The following is a 19,966-nucleotide window of genomic DNA, read 5'->3' on the forward strand; positions in this document are numbered from 1 at the left end:
GGATACCTAGCTAGAGGAAGGAGGGCCCACTATTTAAGGTGCTAGTCTGGGGCATGAGACCTGAATTCAATTCTCTGTTCTACCACAGACTTCCTGTGTGACCTTGTGCAAGTCATCTAGACTCTGTGCTTCAGTTACCCATCCATAAAGTGGGGATAATAGCACTTCCCAACTTCACTGGGGGGAGAAGGGGAGAGGGATGATGAGGTGTTCAGACCTGAAAGGGGCCTGCCTTTTCAGAGGATGGCTGCTTAGCACTTTCTAAGAGTTGGGCCTTTCTTAAGGGGTCTTCAGTTGGACACCCAAACATCATCATTAAGTCATCATTAGTGACTTAAAAAAAATCTTGGTCATACTGCCTTGTTTACTCTTCATGTTTATGATTGAGAGCATGTTAGCATTTGATCCTGAGAGGTGCCAAGCACTCTCAAACGTTGGACTTCTGGGTGCTTGCCACCTTAGTTTGTGTGCATTAAATCCTTGGCATCTCAGCTAACGGTGATACTTGTGATGTGGGCACCTGCTGGCTAGGAACTGGACTGAGACTACCAACTCTATCACCGCTATGCAGGGTGAACGTGGAGCTGTGATCTGTAGCGGGAAGGCTTCGTACACCATTTTTGGTCTCTTGAGCTTTCCAGTCTCAATCCAGTTCTGTGATACTGGATTTCCCCACCCTTAAAGAAGGGGGAAAAGTAGTCCTCCTTGTTACTCAGGTGTGTGAGTATGTTTACTTCAGGTTAATGGTGGTGGTCAGAATGCAGCTTGTTAAGAGGTACTTCCTGCTAAGAGTTTAGTAGTGAGTTCTACATGGCGTGGGCAGGACTTCTAAAAGCTTCACGATACTGATCAATAAACATCTTGTTCTCTAGCTTTGGATAGGTACTTGCTGATCGAAAAAATCTTAACTCCTTGGAACGCTTCAACTTTTTTGTCAAAAAAGACCATTTTGATTTGGAAAGGCTGTCATGATGCCTCATGGGAGTTGTAGTCTGGTAGTCCTGTGCTCTATATGTCCTCTATATGGAGAAGGGGGAGGGATGTCCTGGCTGGACTACATTTTCCAGGATGCACTATAGTCTCCACTCTTGGTAGGATGCTGCAGTACCTCATGGGAGTGCCTGACCATGGTTCATCATAGGACATGTCTTCCATCTGGGGAACCCAGCCTGTAGAGGATAATGGTGGCAATAGGAACCTAAATCAGATCTCTCAGGAGGCACTATGGCAGCTTTTTTTCATCAAAATGTATGGTTATCATCTAGAAATGTTTTGGTCATTGGTCTTCTATGAAAAGTCAGTTTTCCACAGAAAGCTGACACTGTTCACAAAGAATTTTATATAATCAAACACCTCATTTTCTGCTGGAAAAATGGCTTGGACAGAAAAATTCCAGCCATCTCTAGTACTCCCTGAATAGTCAACCACTTAATGTTTCTGGTGTTATCACTCAGAACCAGACTTCTTGATTACTGCAGATAACAGCAAAAACATGGAGACAGCTTATAAAGAGTCCTTTTCTTACCTGTCTTTCTTCCTTGGAATTGACCTTTATGTGGCTTTAGAAGGCTATAACCCTCACTTAAAGTGTTCTTTTGGCTAATGATAAGGAAGTATGCTGACAGCATTCCAGAAAAAGCATTTACATTATGAATGTGTTGCTACATTCAATTTATAGAACACATCTTCCCCAACACACATGCATATCATATCCATTTGTGTCTTTTTAAGAGTGTGACATCATCAAAGAAGACTACAAGATAAAAATGCAAATACGTTTTCTAATTCATAGTGTTGCAGCTGTAAATCCAGTGAAGTTACATAGGGTTGTTTGGAAGTGTGTAATAGATAAAATGTTCTCAACAAATAAATATCAGACTCAAAGGTATTGTCTTCACTGGCAAAAAGACATCTTTTACCATGTGTTTAGCTTTTATATGTGGCAAAATTGTACAATAGCGGGTGGTATGTACAAATCAGTATATCCACTTCTGAAAAATTATGGGGTTTTTTCCCTAACTCCTCCAGCAAGATGACTGTTGAAATCTATTGACATGTCTAAAAGAATGTAACTCAATCATGTGTCCCAATGTGGGATTGCTGTGTTCGTTAAAGACCAATCTTCTTTTTCTCTCTTTATAAAGAGACCTGATGCTGGAGAGTGTTAGGTAACTTCCAGCAAAATATTGGTAAGATTAGTAGATGGTAAAACTGAAGTAATGTAGAAGTCTGATGGGCAACTTTGCAGCTCCAATTCTGAGCTACAGTGAAGCTGAGCTGAAAGCAACTGTAGAGATCTTTGTGGTGGGGACTCTGTGATCTTTGCATCTCCTTGATTCTGGAGGAAACCAGGGTGACTGGAGTGGTGCCTAGCATAAACTAGAGTGGCCCCAGAGACTGCTTTGACTTTTGTGTGCTGCAACATCTCCCCATCCAATAGCACAGAATACCTGGAACCACATTCTCTATGCCTGGGATTTTTAGGGGCCTATGCTACTATGATATCCCTCTTGTGGTTGGAGAGATCTGCCAGAACTACGGGCCCTGTACAGCTTCACAACTTGTATACAGATGCCTTGGCAGAGGCCAGACTCAAAGCCTATGTCTGTACTTTTTTCTATATATACTTTAATTCACAAGATGATCCCATCCCATAGAACTAGTGTATGTTAATCTTTCTCCTCTGAGGCAATCTGAGATCCCTATTTCTGCATTTATATTTGCTTTGGATTTCTATCTTCTATAAACATCAGTAATGCCTCTTCTCCACACCCAGCTCACTTTTTCAAAATTAGCCAGCTTGCCCTTCATTCCAAAAATAAGTTTCCTGTGATGCTGTCCTGACCATGTTAGAAATAAATTACTTCCCAAATAAATGTTCCTGCCCTTCCAATGGTTAAGCTTTGCATGACTTGTCCCATTCATTTCCATGGAACTGCTTGAATGACAAGGGATTACTCACATCAGTAGGAATTGTAGGACTGAGCCAACCAGAGAGATCCAGTTCAGTTGTTCTTGTGAGTCCATTTAATGTAAACACATCTGCTAAGGAACATGTAGCTGACATCAGTCTGAGTGTTAATTTTCAGGCATTTGTGAATTCATTTCTGCAACATAAATAGAATAATAGAATAAGAAAAATTCTAAATGTTTGGCGCTTGCCAAAACACATGCCTGAAGCTACTGACTGCTTCTGATCTTCGTTACCATGTCTCCTGGACCTTGCCTTGATGGCCAGTCAGGTTTGTGGAAAATGTTAAACTGCATCAATCTTAGAGCAGCACTTCTTGGCTTGAAATTTTCCCAAATGGATGTTTACATGTTCTCTGTAAGATGGTTTTAGAAAGCAAAGTTGGCAATGTGAGTACTTTATATAGAGAGTAGCTTGTTGGGAGGCCAGATTCCACTCAACCTTTCTCCAGTATTGGTGGGAATTAGGTATTTTCTCTTAAAGTACTTAACCATGTCGTTAGTTTGTTTTTGAGGGGGAGAGAAAACAGATGACAGGTTAGATGTAGAAAAGGGGAGGAATTTTGATATGTCCCATTCTCTCTAGGGTTGATATATTGTGGTCCTTTCAGAGTACAAAGGGACTGTGATATTTAAAGCCTTATGCCAGTGAATTCTCAGTGTGCCCATGTCGGAGTTCTGCATGTAGCTACATGCTTTTATCATGCAAGCTTAATCCAGTCCAAAACAGTAAGCATTTTTAAAACCTGTTGCACACTTCATAGCCTCATCTAAGTTCTCATATCCAAAGCTTTTGGCAAAATTAGTCAGGAGAGTGAATGTCTCTTCTTTCATTCATCATGGCTCCGCATCCAGTGGTGTAACTGCAATATAAAACTCAGTGTTATAATTAGTAAAACCTTACTAACAAGAAAGTATTTTCCTATACCAGAGCTGTTTTAAACAATGCTCTGTCTTCAAAATAAAAATACTGACTCAATCTTTCCTGCCTTATGGGCTACCATGCAGCTGATGGCACAGGTGCTGTTTGGCTCCACCTTATTCTTGCCATTACTCTTGTGAATTTAAGGATGCCTAGTAGAACTGGGAGCATGGGGGTGTGTGTGTTTTTTTTTTAGAGAGTGGTAATGTGTTGCTATGATCCTCACAAGAAGGATCATTTTGTCTAATCATGGTTTAGCCGGTTGCACTCTAATTCTAAACTGTGAATAAGGAAAAGGGATTATGTTTGGGATGCATTTTAGTACTTGAAGCACTGCTCTGAAAATGAGTTTAGTTCTCTTGATGAAAGTGTTACATATAGTCATATCTTAGTATTCAGCTTCTTCCTGTACTTCTGAGCATTTGCCCCTCTTCTCAACATCAGGATAACTTTTGGGGCTCTATTTGCTGTTAAGGAAAACAGAATGGGTGGGGGGGAAATGCAGAAAATGGAGGCTTAATGAAGGGGAAGGATTGCTCACTATGTCCTTACTTTCCTTTTGAGTTGCCTCTGGGATGCCGAAACCTCAGGAAATACATACTTGTGGTTGGGACAACCAGTGTTTGGATGGGGATGGGCAAGGGGAAAAGTGCTGTTATAGGGGAGAGGGGAATTCACATTCACTTTGAGAGCCTTTGCCGGGTGCAGAGAATTATTCCTATCCTAAAACTATTAATTGATTATTCTTCTGTGGTTCTGCATTGTGAAAGTTTGGGTTTTTTGCCCAGTCTGACCCATTGCCTGCACCCCTGGAAAGTGTTTTTTTGCAACCTAAATGGCTTTCAATTATGCCTCATTAGAGACTTACCTGACAGGTTCTAATGTTCTGTGAAAGGCTGGATTGAAGGACTTCTAGTACTTTGAATAAGAGGGATTAGAAATTACCATTAGCAATCATTGTGTAAGCCTATATGTAGACTTCTTTTAATTTGTACCATGCAGTTCAAACATTCTGGGTTAGGAAAAAAGGGTTTAAATGTCTAGAGCATTTCCCCTACCACACAACTGATATAAAAGCAGAAAACCAATTGAAATAGCCTAGACTTTCTCAAAGGGTGATCAGCTGTCAACCCAACATCCCTCTTTTCTTCTGTGTCCATGGATGTGCCTACATGCAATCGATATGTGTGGCTCTGTAGTATTGAGGGGAGAGGGAAAAATCTGCTTTAGGTCCCTGTAGATACTGGGAGAATTTCCTGTATTAGGTGATGTAGCCAACATCAGCGTAATTTTATGCAAAGTCTGCCTCTGTATTGTCAAATTCTCGGTGGGATTTGGGTCCTCCATGTGTGGGAACCAAAGGCAGCCCAGTTCCTGAGAAGCTCTTGGTGATGAGCTGGAGTGAGATAGCATAGATGTCCAACTGTCCCAAAGGCCAATGCAGAATTCCCAGAGACAGTCTTGAATAAAGAGGGTAGATGTTCAAATACCAAATAAAGGGTGACTCTTAATGGGACATGTTCACCATGACTCCTAACAGCCTGGATGTAGCAGTATTGAGGTGCAGCCTGAGGAGGGCAAGTGAAATTTCATGGGAAGGGAGATTTTGTTCTGGGATGGATTAATTTGTATCAATATTAAAACAAGCTACTTGATCTCTGAATAGTAGCCTAACAAAGCAGGTGAAATGCATATCTCACAGAATATCTAAGTGGGCAGGAAGGAATGAGGTTTTAATACAGGGCTGGACAAATAGATTGACACATGATTTGAGCCTGGCCCCCGCAGTGCCAGAGAGGGAACATAATCAATGAATGGGTTGCTAACCACTGCAAAGAAAGCATAGTCCAATTTTGGGGTTGTATTAATTCAAAAATGATTTGGAAATGAAATAGAGGACTTTTCGATTGAATGGGTTAGCTTGGAGTGTAACAAATAGCTCATTCACATAGAGATAACATAGTTCCTTTAATCTCAAAAGGGATCCCAAAGTGCTTTACAAACTATTGCTTTCAGGGCAGGAAGTACCCATTATGCTGGTCCAAGACTGGGGCTCCTAGGTGCTATGGTGATACAAATAATATAAAATAATAAGTAGCACACTACATGCTGCACAATAATGGGAATGGAAAGCTTGCCATATTCACTGACAGAATCTCTTATGCTTAGGAAAAATACCCATAGATCTTTAATGTTCTTAGTCCTTTTGATGTCATTTAAAAACACTCGCTCAGCATGACACTCCACTTCTCTAGCTTGGAAGGACTTAAGTAGGCCCTGCTGAGATTTGTTCCTGTGGGTGAGAAGGGGTCTAGGTATTCTATATGCCTGAGAGTTAGGCTTCTGAAGTGTCCCCTGAACCAGGATGCTCTCAAAGCTGTGTAGAATCCCCGGCTCCTCCTAACCCTCGCTTTGACCATGATTTTGAATTTGATAGGGATGCTATCAAAGCAGCTGTCAAGTCTTTTGTTCCTGCTACTGTTCTTATGCTGTGCTCATCGCTGTAGTATCACAGCGCCATCCAGTAGTGCATTTAGTGATGTGACTAACATCCATTTAGTGGAGTTTGTTCTCTTGTCCTCTCTTCATGGGCAGAAGTCTGTGCAGTGGAGTGTCTGAGTTTGGAGATGGGGGGTGTGTGTGTTAAGGAAGGCAAGTTGCAGAAATGAAGGTGGTGAGGTTTGTGGTGGGCTTCCTGGGGCAATTCATTCCACAGTCTTGGACTGGACCCGGAGACAGTTCTGTCTGCCTCACAAGATGAGCTTTAACCTTAATTGTAGAAAGTTCATTTGTGCCTAAGGAGCATTGCTGTTGATCATGATCTTCATCCTGGAGCTTTAGTCAATGTTTTAGATCCCCTGGGCCCAGGGCATTGAGCGTCTTTGAAGATAAGGATCAGGACCATGAACTTGATTCCATATTCTGTGAGAAGCCGGTGTAGGGAGTGGAGAACTGGCTTGATGTGCTTTCAGTAGCCTGTGTTTCTGAGGAGATAGATGTGCCTTCTTTACCAGTTGGACTTCATGCCCAAGTGTATTGCATTGCTCTAGTCTAGCTGAGAGGTGACAAAGGCATGAGTAACTGAGACCAGGTCATCATCTATCAAGGATAGGAGGGAGTCTCTAGGCAGTTGGCGATGGTATAAAGCATTACTCTCAGATGTTGCTATGTGACAGCTTAGCATTTGCAATGACTCCACAGAGTGCTCCTAAACTGCAGACTGAATGGACCAATTGCGGATGAATTTCTTAAACCAAAAGAGACTGAACCAGTGATGCAAGCTCTTCAGAATGCTTTCCTCTGCCTGTTAGCATAACCTATGGCTTGCTGCGGTTCAGTTTCAACCAGCTGTTCTTCATCTATGAGCTGATTTTTGTCCACTGGTAGGAGTGGTATGATCATATATGGTGAAGTGTATGGAGAGAGCTGTGTGTGTGTCACTGGCCTTGATTCAAGGCTCTGTTTTAGCCCTTCATGCAGGGAACTTGCCCTCCATTGTCATGGTGGGCGAGAGCCTGGATACAGTTGTCCAACTCAGTGGTTTGTGCCTAAGCCTGCTGAGGAATGTGTGCAATATTGGAGCAGACCTTGCTGTTGAAGTGTTGGCTCTTTTTCACCTATCTGCAGGACTGTCTGTAGTTGTCTTACCTCCCCCCTTACTCCTACATATAAAGGATCCAATGGCTCAAAAGCCAGGAAGGAAATCAAAGTAAAGCTTGATCATCTATTTTTAACTTCTTGTGTTTCCTGTGCGGTTTTTGTTTGTGTTACAGTCCTAATGTTTGACTAGTTTTGTGTGTGCCTTTCTTTTTGGGATATTTTATTATTTCATCCATCTGTTTAGAAGAACAGGTTCTTCCCATTTCTGGTAGCCATGAAATTATTTTCCCAAGGGAATAAGAGAGAGAGAAGGAAGATTATGGGAAACACCAAAGGGGGAAATCTAAGAATAGACTTGTTTTTGCTGATGAAACACTGAGGTTCATTATAAATCTACAGCTACCCTTCCAAATGTCCTTCAGCTCTTTGCAAAACTTCTGGCATTTCAAATTCACTTTGTATGAGGTGCTTCCTCTGAGTGGAACATGCCTTTATAGAAAAGGAATTATGAGACAGTTGGCATTTAAATATGACGATACTTTTATTAAAAACACTCTGAAACACATACATCTCGGGAGCTAGAGTACCTGTAAGAAGTACATTATACTCGCCAGTCACCCGAGTTAATTAGCAACATGATCATAAGGACGGCCATACTGTGTCAGACCAGTGGTCCCTCTAGCCTGTTTTCTGACAGTGGCCAATGCCAGGTGGTTCAGAGGGAATGAACAGAACAGGTAATCATCAAGTGAGCCATCCCCCGTCACCTATATTCCCAGCTTCTGGGGGTTAATGTGCTTCGTATCAAGTTTCTTTTAAAAACAATGGAGCTGGTGAATGTTGCCCAGAAACTGGAAACTGAAATCTCCTAATCAGGTGAAGTGCAGAAAAGTGTAGTGCAAGGTTTCTCGCTTTCCTTAGGGAACCCTGATCTGGGCGTGGGGCAGAGGAGAGGGAACACTTACATGGACGCTCTCCAGGCCCATCCATTGCTTGGTCTCTGCTGAATCTGCTAGTAATAGTAGCTGTGATTGATTTCTTTGTGTATGAACAACCATGCAGTAGACTGAAATCACCAACACGTTTTACTTGGTTCCCTTAAACAACTCTGATGAGGTGGTAATGATTTTCAGATACTACTATAATGTACTCATTTGCTAACGGTGCTTACTAATTTTTTTTTTTAAACCCACCATTTTTGGAAATAGATTCATTTTCTTCTCTGGCTACTCATTTCAGGGCAGGTGGAACAATAACAAACACTACTTGAACATTGATGAATAATAGTTTGAAATGTTGCCTAGTTTCATTGAAGTATGTCCATAAATAGCGTTACTGTCTAGCAAGTTTCCTTTAGCAAAGGAAGCGCGCCACTGTTACAAAATGTGCTAAGGATGGACATCTGCAGTCATATACATCAAGCCATAGCTTCTGTACTTGAAACGTAGACCTTTTAACAATATGAGGACAGTAGGAATCTTTAAAGATTATGGACCAGATTCTTGACCCAGGTCCCTGTCCTCTCCCCTGCCCCCAATTAGATGCTTTGTGCCATTCAAGCTGAATTTGCAGGGGGCATGGAGCTAGTGTAGTAAGCCCTATATCACCCTCTTACCGCTTTTCTCCCCATTTGCCTGGCATAGAGTGTGTATCAGGGCAGGCAGGGGATGGAATGGGGTGTGGCTGGAGTGCTCTCTGATGGACCAAACTGTGTGCTGGGCAACTGTTCCAACTGCTGTCACTTAAACTTGTGGCCAACCCAGAACCTGGCATGATCCAGGATTGGGGAAGTAGGCAGACTGACACCCCCGTCCCTTTGGGTCATGTACCAAGCACACCACAGCCAGATAAAAGAATAGGGCGTGTTTGGGTCTTGGGTTTTTGATTTACAGCAGAGTTGGTAAGGTGAAGCATGATATCTTTGTGTGCCAGGTAAGAGTTTTAGGGTCTGTTGGACTGGGAGCAGGGACACCTACATTCTAATCTTGGTTCTCTCATCAACTCTGTGTGTCCCTGGCTCCAGTCTGACAGACCACAAAGAGGCAACATGAAACAAATTCAGGATTAGGAGATAGAATGAGGAAGGCTATTTTCCCCTCTTTAACAGCAAAATGCTGTATATAAGTACTTTTCTGTCTCTCCTTATTTTCCTTTTTTATACTGTCTGTGGCATGATTATTACTAGATGTTGAGAAATGTAAATAACACCAAGATAGTGAACTGTAGCTTTCCAGAGTCCTTGGCAGCATTCTTGAATTGAAATGTCTGTCTGCAATTCCTCTCCAGCTCCCTCCACTCACACAGCCATTGGGCTTAAGTGCCTCCTGATGTACACACACAGGGCTTCAGAAAGGATCTCCTTATTTGCTGTAGTGACCCATTCTTCTTCTAGCTACTATACATTTAAACAAACCCAAACCGAGAAGTCTTAGGGCAGTATTAAAAAGAATGTGTTTTTTGTTTGAGAAAGTTCATATAAGTCACTGAAGCACACCATGTTCTGATACCATTCTCTGATAAGTCTGAGATCTGTGCCTTTATGAGAATAAAGGGTGTAAAATGCAGTACCTGACTTAAAGACCTAATAAATAAAGTGTTAATCTGTTGCTTTTGACAGAATGTGGCTCCTCTCCTAGTCTGTCTCTCACTTTCACTGCATTGTCAGACCAGAATCCCCCACTTGGCCTTAGTGTGTCAAAGGTATAATTACTACTTGTCTCTCATATTTGTACTATGTAAATAGGCTTTGGCGGGGTAAATTTAACAGTTGCAGGGGGATCTACGCATTTAAAGGACTATAGAAGTATGGTAAAAATTGAATTTCTATGTCATGAAACCTCTTTTTGAATGTGGGTGGGTGAGACAAAATAAAAGTCTAGGAATTAGTGCAAAGAAGAGTAGAAAATCACCATGGTTATTTTGCTTTCTGCTTTTCCCACCCAACCTCACTAAAGAAAATATAGGTTAATAGCTTTTTTTAAATGGAAATTTTAATCAAATAAAAATGAAAAGAAAACTATATATACAATACGGGAGACAAGCTGTTTTACAAATTAATTTGAATGTACAGTGATGATGGAGAGAGAAGATTGCCCCTGACCTTCAGAGGTTTTGAGCCATCACAATATCTGATACTGCTCACTCTGAAGTCACTAGGCTATTTGGAACAACAGGACCAGGCTGAAATTTTGCAAATTACATTTTATTTTAAATGGCTTTTTTTTTTTTAAATTGGAATTTTTTCACAATCTGTCTTTGTCTACATTTTTCATGTTTTTGGTGAATGGAGACAATAAGTGTTTTTAGTTTAACTTTTCTCCTTCCTTGTCTGTCCCTTTTCCACCTCTCTGTCTTCCTTTTAAATGGCAAGTTGGAAGGAGGCCAAGAACAAATAATTTTTTTTGAAGTTTTTCTGATTACAACTCTTTTGTGGAAAAAAATTAAATGAAATATTGTTCCTTTTTGAAAGCTGGATAACAAAAATTACTGAAATTTTTTGCACATCCCTCCCCAGATTTCAACCAACTCTCTGGCAAGTTTGGGAGGGATCAAATAGAAGCTGTAAAGGTCTTCAAATAACAAGCCGAGGTGACTTCATACGTTTTAATGTTTAGTCTGAGTTAAAATAACTGCAATGATTCAGTTGCATCTGTGAGATTATGTATTTGTCTGTTTGTGTTTTTGTCTGTTTTCAGTAGATTTCCTTCAGAATAATATGATTTTGCATATTAGCAAGGAAGGAAATATTTAATATGATAGAAACATCAGACAACGAAACATGCTTTGGAGCATTTTGTTTTCGCCCTTCTCTTGTGTCATTTTGAAGAAAATACAAATAATTTTGCATGACACAAAAGGGAGCCACTGTAATTGTTTTTCTAGCGTTTGCGCTGAGCTTTTTAGCAGGGTAAGTGCTAGTTTGATCATGCAGAAATGTACCAATATTATACTTCGGAGTGAACAGGAAGTCTGCAGACAGCCACAATGTCCTGCCATGGGTGCATGTACAGTAGGGCAGGTTTTCTAATGGCAGAACAGGCAGGTAAATAGGTAAGATCAAAACTTAGAGTAAGTAAACTTGTCACAGAAAAGTAAATGGAAGAGGGTTGAGTGCACCATTTAGAGGAAACCACAGCAGTAGGTTAAATGCAAAATAATAACCTGGTTTCAGCAGCTGTGCTAGTGGTGAAGCTACTCTTCCCAGTTGTGGCTTCCATAGCAGTGATGAAGATTTGAGTTTTCTATCTTTTTGATAGTTTGAAAATTGTTTTTCTTAGCTAGTTTTTTCTGCTGGGTGTCTTGATATTTGCTTTAAGGCCAAATCGTGCTATTTTTACTTGAGTAAATCTCCCACTGTTGTAAGGAAGCTAGATTTTCAGTATTAGTCATGTCATATTTGAGACATCTTACTCCACACCCACCAAAATTACATTGTAACTCTTGCAGTCCTAACAGTCTTGTGTTGTTATTGTGGAGTGTTGGCTGTGTACTGTTAAAGCAGCTGCTCACTGCTGTGTTCCTGCAGTTCATATGCTGTGAATGTTAATTTATTAATGTTTGTAAAGTGCTTTGAGCTCCTTGGTTGAAATGAGTGAATAAAATACGAAGTATTTTCCAAGATAAGGGAATATTGCCAAATCTGGCTATGATTGACCTACTGGAAAACTGACATTGCCTACCTTTATTTATATAGCACCACAAGTGTGGAGGTGTATAGTGGGGGAGTGGTGCCAAACAAATAAGTCATTGCCTCAAATGTTTTGCAGGCTACCTCTGGGAACAAGCTGGTACGGCATGGACTGCACTACAAAAATGGGGTTGTGGCGGGTAGTCACTTTAACTGGGAAGCATCCTGGAATGGCTGTGTTTTGAAAGTTGGGTCATAGCATATATTAACTGTGCACCAGGCATAAGCAACAGAAAAAAAATGAAGCTGAAAGGAAGGAAGTGGTTGGGAGGGCAGAGAGAGGCAGAGCTGCACTTTGATCACGGTTCCATTTTAAAGCTTTTATCTTTAGAGAATCCTTCACTTTTTTTTTCCCCTTTCAGAAGAAATCATTCCTTAGTCTGAGTTTGGGAGACGTTAGTGCATACATGGAAACGTACATGCAGTAGTTCTCAGAAAACCTTTGTATGCATTATTTAAGATGCACAGTATACAAGTATCCAAAGTAAAGAATGAAAGTGCACAGAGGAAATTTGCTTGCCACCCCATTTATGCATATGTGTGAGTTCTAATCTTGCTACATTCTTCCCTTAAGTGTTTTTTTCTTTCAACCCTTGATGTTCTTTTAAAGTAGTTCTTGTGTAAATATTGAATAAAATAAGGACTTCTCAAATCTTTTATGAAAACGTGATTCTCTCTTTGTGTAGGAAAGATTGCAGGGAGGTGATATCCTATCAACACTAGTGGTATCTTGGCAATCTAACATTTAGCATTGTGCCTGTGTGTGTAAATAAAATTTGCAGGGGGTAATTATAAGTTACTTTGAGACACAGTAATATGTTTTAGTTCCAAAAAATGTATCTTCTCTGCTGCCATCCAAAGATGTTTTTAGAAGTATGCGGTAATATTAGAGCTGGATGAATAATGCAGACAATTTCTCGATGGTATTTGTTGGAATTCCTAAATAAACTCATAATAGCCTTTTTTGTGCCCTTTTTTTAAATTGGCATCCCATGAACATTAAAATATTTTTAATTTCACTAGCACAACTGTTTATGCAAAGCAAATTTCAGAGTCTTCTGTATGTTTGTATATGGGAAAGATACATTGAAAATTTCACATGCAGGTGCTTATGCCGGAATATTCGTGTTCATTTAATCAGGGAAGAAGAAAAAAATACTATGTGACTTTTATCTGAGCAATCTGTACTAGGCACCACAGCTCACATTTCAAATTCATGATCCGTATAAATTAAAAACAAAAAATTAAAAAACATACAAAACATGACTCAAATACACATTTCAATAAATTGATCTTCTCTAGAACGTCCTGCAAACGGAAAAAAGAAGCTGAATTTGATGAATGAATTATTTGGTCGCTTCTAATAAGTGCTATTTTTGTGATTTCTCCCCCTCTCCCCCTGCTTCTCCTCTTTTCATATTGAGAGAGAAGTAGTAACACGTCAGTGATATTGGTAGTTGGCAATTTTTTCCCCATCTTTCAGTACCTTTACTACTTACCTTCTGCATGCTGTGTCCCTAAAGTCTGTCTGGAGTTGCAACTGATGTCAAGATTCTTCTTGACTTCCTGACCTGAACCTTTATATAGTGTTTCTGTGCACTGTTAAAGAAGAGCTGCATTCCATCCCAAAGGTAGTAGCAGATCAGTACTCAGGCCTTAGTCCTGGAAGTGGATGCTTGCAGGTGAACCCCTACTCAGCTCTCTTCATTTCACTGGGACCCTACCTGGACAAAGCACAAAATTTAGCCTGCATGCATCTCCTTGCAGGATAAGAGCTGAAGGCCTACTCTATGCTAGAGAAAGTTTGCTGGTATAGCTATATCAGCCATACCTTCCTAGCATGGACACAGCTTATGTGGCAAAGGAGTGTTTTTGCTGGTATAGCTTAAACCAGTTCCCTGAACAAAGTAAGTTTTACTGACAAAAACAAGCTTTGGAAGGGGCTTGGCTAGTATAAAAGTATTTGTTCTTAAAAACGAACAAATTAAAAAGGGGGTGGCAGGTAGGAACCTCCTCCTACCCCAAAATACTGTACCATCAAAAGTTTTAAATGTAGATCTGGCCTTAGTTCGCAAAGTTCTATTGTAACCTTGAGGAAGACATGAACATGTATTAGAATTAGACAGGCTTCCAAACTCTCCAAAATTGAGGATGGCTTTCATATCCAGTATAAAACTCAAACAAAACCCTGGTAGCAGTGCTGATATTTACTCTGAATTTGCCTTCAAAAGCTGAACAGTATTAAGTAACTGTAGGAGATCTGGAGATCTTTGCAATATTAACTTTTTTATATTGTATATGGATTTATATAGGCAGCAGGAGGTTGTATGAATACTGAGAAAGTGGGGGATTGAAAATGTCTGAATCAGTAGCAGAAAATTATGCCAAAGTACTAGATAAGCGGTTTCAAGATGGAGTGGAGCTGAAAAACATTACATATGTTGAGCAGACATTATGACTCTGGGTTTTACAGCACTCCTCCTTTGTGCACACAGTTTTGCTTGCTTTCCATCTCATTTTGCACTTTGTAATCTTACCTTACCTTCTTCCAGCATGGCATAAAATCTTTGTTTGGTATTTCTATGGCTATTTCAGAGCACAGTATGTTTAAATAACCACCTTTTAGTCTGAACTTTGGTTTACAATTTTTTTTTCTTTTTCAAATTACATTACCCAGTGAGTCCAGGTTTGTGGGAAACTTTCTGCATCAATGGAACTCTGTTACTATTAAACACTGTAAGATGAATACATTATCAGTGAGAAAGACATGTTTGTGAATAATGCACTGGTGGTCCTTGCAATGTATGGAGAAAATTTGGTTGCATCTGTAAACACAAACCAGTGTACTGCAGCAGATTCATCTAGTGACAATGAAACTACTGTTGAAATATCTTTCCCCACTTCTTTCAGTACCAATTATACTGAATATTAGATTTTTAAGCTTATGTAAGCTAAGAGAAGGATGTGTGTGGGAGTTCTAAAACTTCCCATAATTCAGAACGATTCACAATTCAAAACAAACTGAACAAGAACTAAGTGCTCTCCAAAAGCATCAACTCTATGCTCAGAATAACAGCATCTCTGAAACAACTGTGAACCAGAAGAGCATGCTGGTAATGATATGCAAAATAGAAGCTCTCTCTGATTGAGACTTCTTGTATCCATCACTGGGACAAAAGGTAGCTTTTGAAGTGGAGCAGGATTTGTGCTATCCAGGTGTGGAACAATGTGCATAAATCTTGTCCTGTTAAGAGACAATCTCAGCTTTTAAGGCCAGAAGGGACAATTATGATGAACTTGTCTGACCTCCTGCATAACACAGGGCATAGAATTTCACTCTGCATCAAACTCAAAGCTACTGGTTGAGCTAGAGAAACTACTTTGGCTGTTCCTGTTAGCGGGGTAAAATGCATGTCTGTGATTGTACAGCTTTCATGGATAACCCTATGGTGCTGGTGTCTGAGCTCTGAGAACAAACTGGAAGGTTTGGGTGTTCTTGCTTAATTGTTTTTAATTAAACATTGGAGCAACAAGGGTTGTACTTTGACAGGGCAGAACTAACTATCTTACAAAATGTACAGAACAAACAAGCTCCATCATGTCATCCATTACAACATATCTATTCTAGGAAACACCCGTTGGTGTGTTTGGATAAATTCAGCCCTAATGGTGCCATGCTGCAAATTAAGGAATATGCTTAATCAGTTCTGTATGTTGTATACATGTATAATGGTACTTTGGGCATTTCATATGTGGGTTTGTAAATACATCATGCAGCTAGGTAAGCATTATTATCCTCATGCAATAGGTGAGGAAACTCAGGCACAGAGAAATTAAAGAAACCCTTTCCAAAAATGTCCACTAAAACCACATGCCTGCAAACAGCGCCTGCAACGCCTGTTAGTCAGTGGGTGCTGTGTATTGCTGTCTTGGGGGAGAAGGGCCTCCCTTGAAGACCTCTAAGGGTATGTCTACACTAAGCCTGGGCTCCGACTCATGTTTGAGCTCCAACCCTCCTTCCATCCCCATTCACTCCTCAGCCTGACTCAGGTCAATAAGCATTCAGGATCTGAGTCCTAGGACCTGCTAGGGGTGTGGGTCAGAGCCTGAGTCCTGCTGTAACTCAAGTCCAAACCCAGTCATTTTGCAGGATGGGCACAGGCCAAACCGCAGACCCAAATCAGAAGGTCTGTCTAGGCCCGTATGGACATGTCAGCACAACTGTGAGGCCTGCGTCCAGCAGTTGTAAATCCAGGGTTAAATAGAATGTGGCTGCTCGAGCACAGGCTTGGACGTACTGAGTCTACAAGCCCGGGTCCCTCAGGCATGGGTGCAGTGGAGACATACCTGAAGACTCATTTTGAACTAACTAGCCCCGTGTAGTAAATTAGGCGCATTCCAGACCAGACGTTCAGTTGCCAGACCTAGGCAATTCCCCCTCACCCTGAACCTTACTCCCTAAACATAGACACTCTCACACTTCCTCTGTGGCACTTACTCTCACCTTCCAGGTGAGGACCTATGTCTCATCCCCACTGTGACCTGATGTGACCTGAGCAGTGGCTTATCCCTTCCCCTCATTTCCATAGGTGGAGATGGAGACTTGTTTGCCTCTCTTCTCTGACACTGTTGCAGCCAAGTAGTCTGAGACATAACACATCACCTTGTGCTTTACAAGAAAAACACTCCCCTCTGTATAATCCAAAATGTTAAGCTCCGTCCCGCTGACTTTGCTGTCGGAGGTAGTTCTGTTCACTGTGGTCAGAAAATACCTGTGTGAGTACAGCAAATAAGATTTGGCAGGTTTTTCTGAATGGATGGAACAAGGATTGAGTGTGGTGGATCTGGTTTGAGTGTGGTGCCTGCATTTTTTTTTTTTTGAAAGCTGACTTCTTGTGGGTGGATATTACCGTCATATCTTTCGTCATTTGTCTTAACTTTTGGTGAACGATTTACTTTTCCCCAAATCCCCATTTTGGAAGCCTGCAAAGTGCTTTCATTTATATCTCGTTAAATTTTTAGCTATATTATGATGGCAGAACTTCAGTGTTTGTTTGTTTGTTTGTTACTTTCTTTTAAACAGCCTGTTTAGATTTGGCGGGGGGGGGGAGGTAGTTTTTCAGAGTTCTTATAGTATTTCCAGATGCTGTTAAGCTTTTCATGGCCTTTTGAACAGTCAGGTACTATACTGGGCTTCTGGTGGTGGTTTTTGCATAGATAATAGTCATTTTATAATATATGGAATCTGCAAACTAACTGCTTGAAATTGCTGATAGCTGACATAGTTTAAGTAACACTGAGAGCAGCGTCCTACTCCCATTGAAGTCATGGCGAAAAGGCTCTGACCGTGGAAGTTATTCCTGAACTGACTTCATCTGGAGAAGCTTTTGCAGAAACGGTCTTTCTGTATGGGTTGGTGAGTTGCCCCCCATCCCTCTAAATTTAATTGTTTTATTTTATTTTTATAAATGTTCCCTGCACACCTGATCTCTGAGCATGTGTACATAAATTACCAGCCACACACATTCAGTTGGCTAATGCCAGCTAAAACTAAATAAAATCTAAATCCCAGACGTAGATCTCAACAACGATAACATTTTTTTCCACTGCTGTTCTAGTTCTGATTGCAATATTGTTGGTATCTTTATCTGCTAATAAGAAAATAAATGGATTCTTATCTCTGAGTTTTTGAAGCAGCTGTAACCAGCCAGTGTAATTTCCCTTCCCCCTCTTCTGAATAATTCTACGTATCTTATCTGCTGTGTCCTAAAATCTTCCCTGGTTTAACAGCCTCTCTAAGAGCAGATATAAAAGGGGCTTTCACTAACGAACAGGAAGCAGAATGAATAGCAGGAACTTCTGATAATGCACTGTCTGTCTGAGAGGAGGATCAGCCTAACTAAGTTGTACCAGAATAGTGAATGATGGTCCTTCAGCTAGGGCCAGACTTGCAAATTTTAATACTGGGAACAAAGAATTCTCCCTCTTCAGCGCACATTAAACACCCTTGTCAATCTACTGGCCCAGTACAGTCCATCTCATCTAGTTTATTTACTTTCTTTTTGTTAAGCATCAGATGTTTTTTCTATCTATATCTATATTTACATATATCTACACACACACACCAATATCCGTTTCGTAAGGGCTAATACAGCCACAAATGCTACCTTCCTGCTACAGTTTCATTGCATTTTTGGATGCTACAAACTTACATGGTTACATGCATGTGATATGTTCTACGCTAGATTGCAAGGTTCTTTCACATGCTGAACAGAATGTTGGGCCTTCTTATGTTTCTGTTGGAATTTCAGCTGGGGAGTGTCTGGATATTTGTAATGATCAACAGTTTCGATTTGCCCTCACCCGTCGAGGCTTGGCGGCTGTCTGTTTACTCTTTTCTCTTCTCTTACTGATGAGCTCTGCTGGCTTGTAAAAGAAAGAAGCCAATGATTAAATAAAGTCCGAACATGGCAGTGCTATAGCTTAGCTAAATGCTTTGGGCCTGGTTCTCTGCTGCGTTACGTTAGCTATATGCCAGCGAAATTCCATTGACTTCAGTGGAGTTGCACTCCTCTAAAACTTGTGTAATGCAGTGGAAGATCAGGTGCTTTATTTCTGATGTGCTGGCTTTCTGAATAATTCCCTTTCCACTACTTAATCTACTTGAAATGTATCATAAAGGAGTGATTAATTTTTTTAAACTGTTGACCTTTTTGTTTTGTCATTTTGGTGTGTGAAATTAAAAATGGTTTATATATTTATGGCACTATTTTGTCTCTTTCAGATCTCTTTCTTGGATTTTAATATAAAAAAATTGTCTCTCTCTGATGAGAATTTTGCTTAGGTAAGTGAAGCAAGATTATTTTTGTATTTACAGGTTCAAGTTCCATGTCTCATTTTTATGTTTTTATTGTAACTATAAGCTGCCAGCTGGCTGCCCAGGTGAGCTGTGGCTAAATAAATATAGGGATATGTATTAAACATAAGTCGGATAATACCCAAAGTACGATTTTGGGGAGTGATCACTTAATTTCTCACCTTTCTGGAAAATGTTCTTTATGTAATCAACTAAAAAGGATCCAATTGTGGTATAGTGAGTTTATATGTTTCAGCTAGCAATGATAGCGATTTACAAAGAAGTTATTGATCAGAGATATGTCAGACTTGGGTGTGTAGGAGGGGGATAATGAGATGGGATGGGGACCTGATTTTTCATTGTGAAAACTCAGCCCTAATTTGCTGAGATTTGCACATTTTGGACTACTTTTTCAGGTGATCCCCTTTTCTTCCCCAGGAAGGAATGTTTGGTTTTGAGGACAAATCATTTGAAACTTGACAAGTTTGAATGGCTTTTATCCAAAACCTAGCAAAGCTCAGTAGTTTAGCTTTGAATCTTTGGGTTCATTCAAACAGAAAAAAATAAAATTCCAGTGTACCCTCTGACAATACAAACTGCTGTATTTCACATCATATCCTAGTTGAACAGTGAAGATACTGTCCCTGATCTTGTTTTTTATGGGTGCTCCTGGTTGATTTCAATCAGAATTAAGGGTTACAACTGTCTAGTTTTTCTAATTTTCTGGGCAAATTCTGTTTTCCTGCTATTAAATGACAAAGGCTTATTATCATGAGCCAAACATGGGGGTCCACTGTTGCAATGCCCACTGTATAGGCAGCAGGGCTTCCAGTACACAGCTCTGCCAATAAGCCTCAAGAGTGACCTGCAACACACTGTGCTTTTCTGGTCTTTGTGTTGAAGAGAGGGATAAGCTGCCAAACACGCAAGT

The 19,966-nt window shown here is 40.5% G+C and overlaps 1 protein-coding gene across 3 annotated transcripts in view; it reads left to right on the forward strand.

The window, feature by feature from the left end:
* The window catches only part of AKAP13 (A-kinase anchoring protein 13), a 297,054-nt gene that overhangs the window by 3,288 nt on the left and 273,800 nt on the right, over window positions 1–19,966 (forward strand). Inside the window, exon 2 of one of the 3 annotated variants that reach the window (XM_067555644.1) lies at window positions 18,964–19,023. The exons of 1 other annotated variant lie outside the window; for it this stretch is intronic. The gene's annotated coding sequence lies outside the window, so the exon portion shown is untranslated. Of the gene's footprint in view, window positions 1–18,963; window positions 19,024–19,966 lie in introns of those variants that run through there. One more of the 3 variants, XM_067555647.1, reaches the window with a different exon arrangement.

The sequence above is a fragment of the Emydura macquarii genome, unplaced genomic scaffold, assembly GCF_026122565.2.
Source record: "Emydura macquarii macquarii isolate MOO-44397 ecotype Brisbane River unplaced genomic scaffold, CSIRO-AGI_Emac_v2 contig_1644, whole genome shotgun sequence".
In the NCBI taxonomy this organism is placed as follows: Eukaryota; Metazoa; Chordata; order Testudines; family Chelidae; genus Emydura; species Emydura macquarii.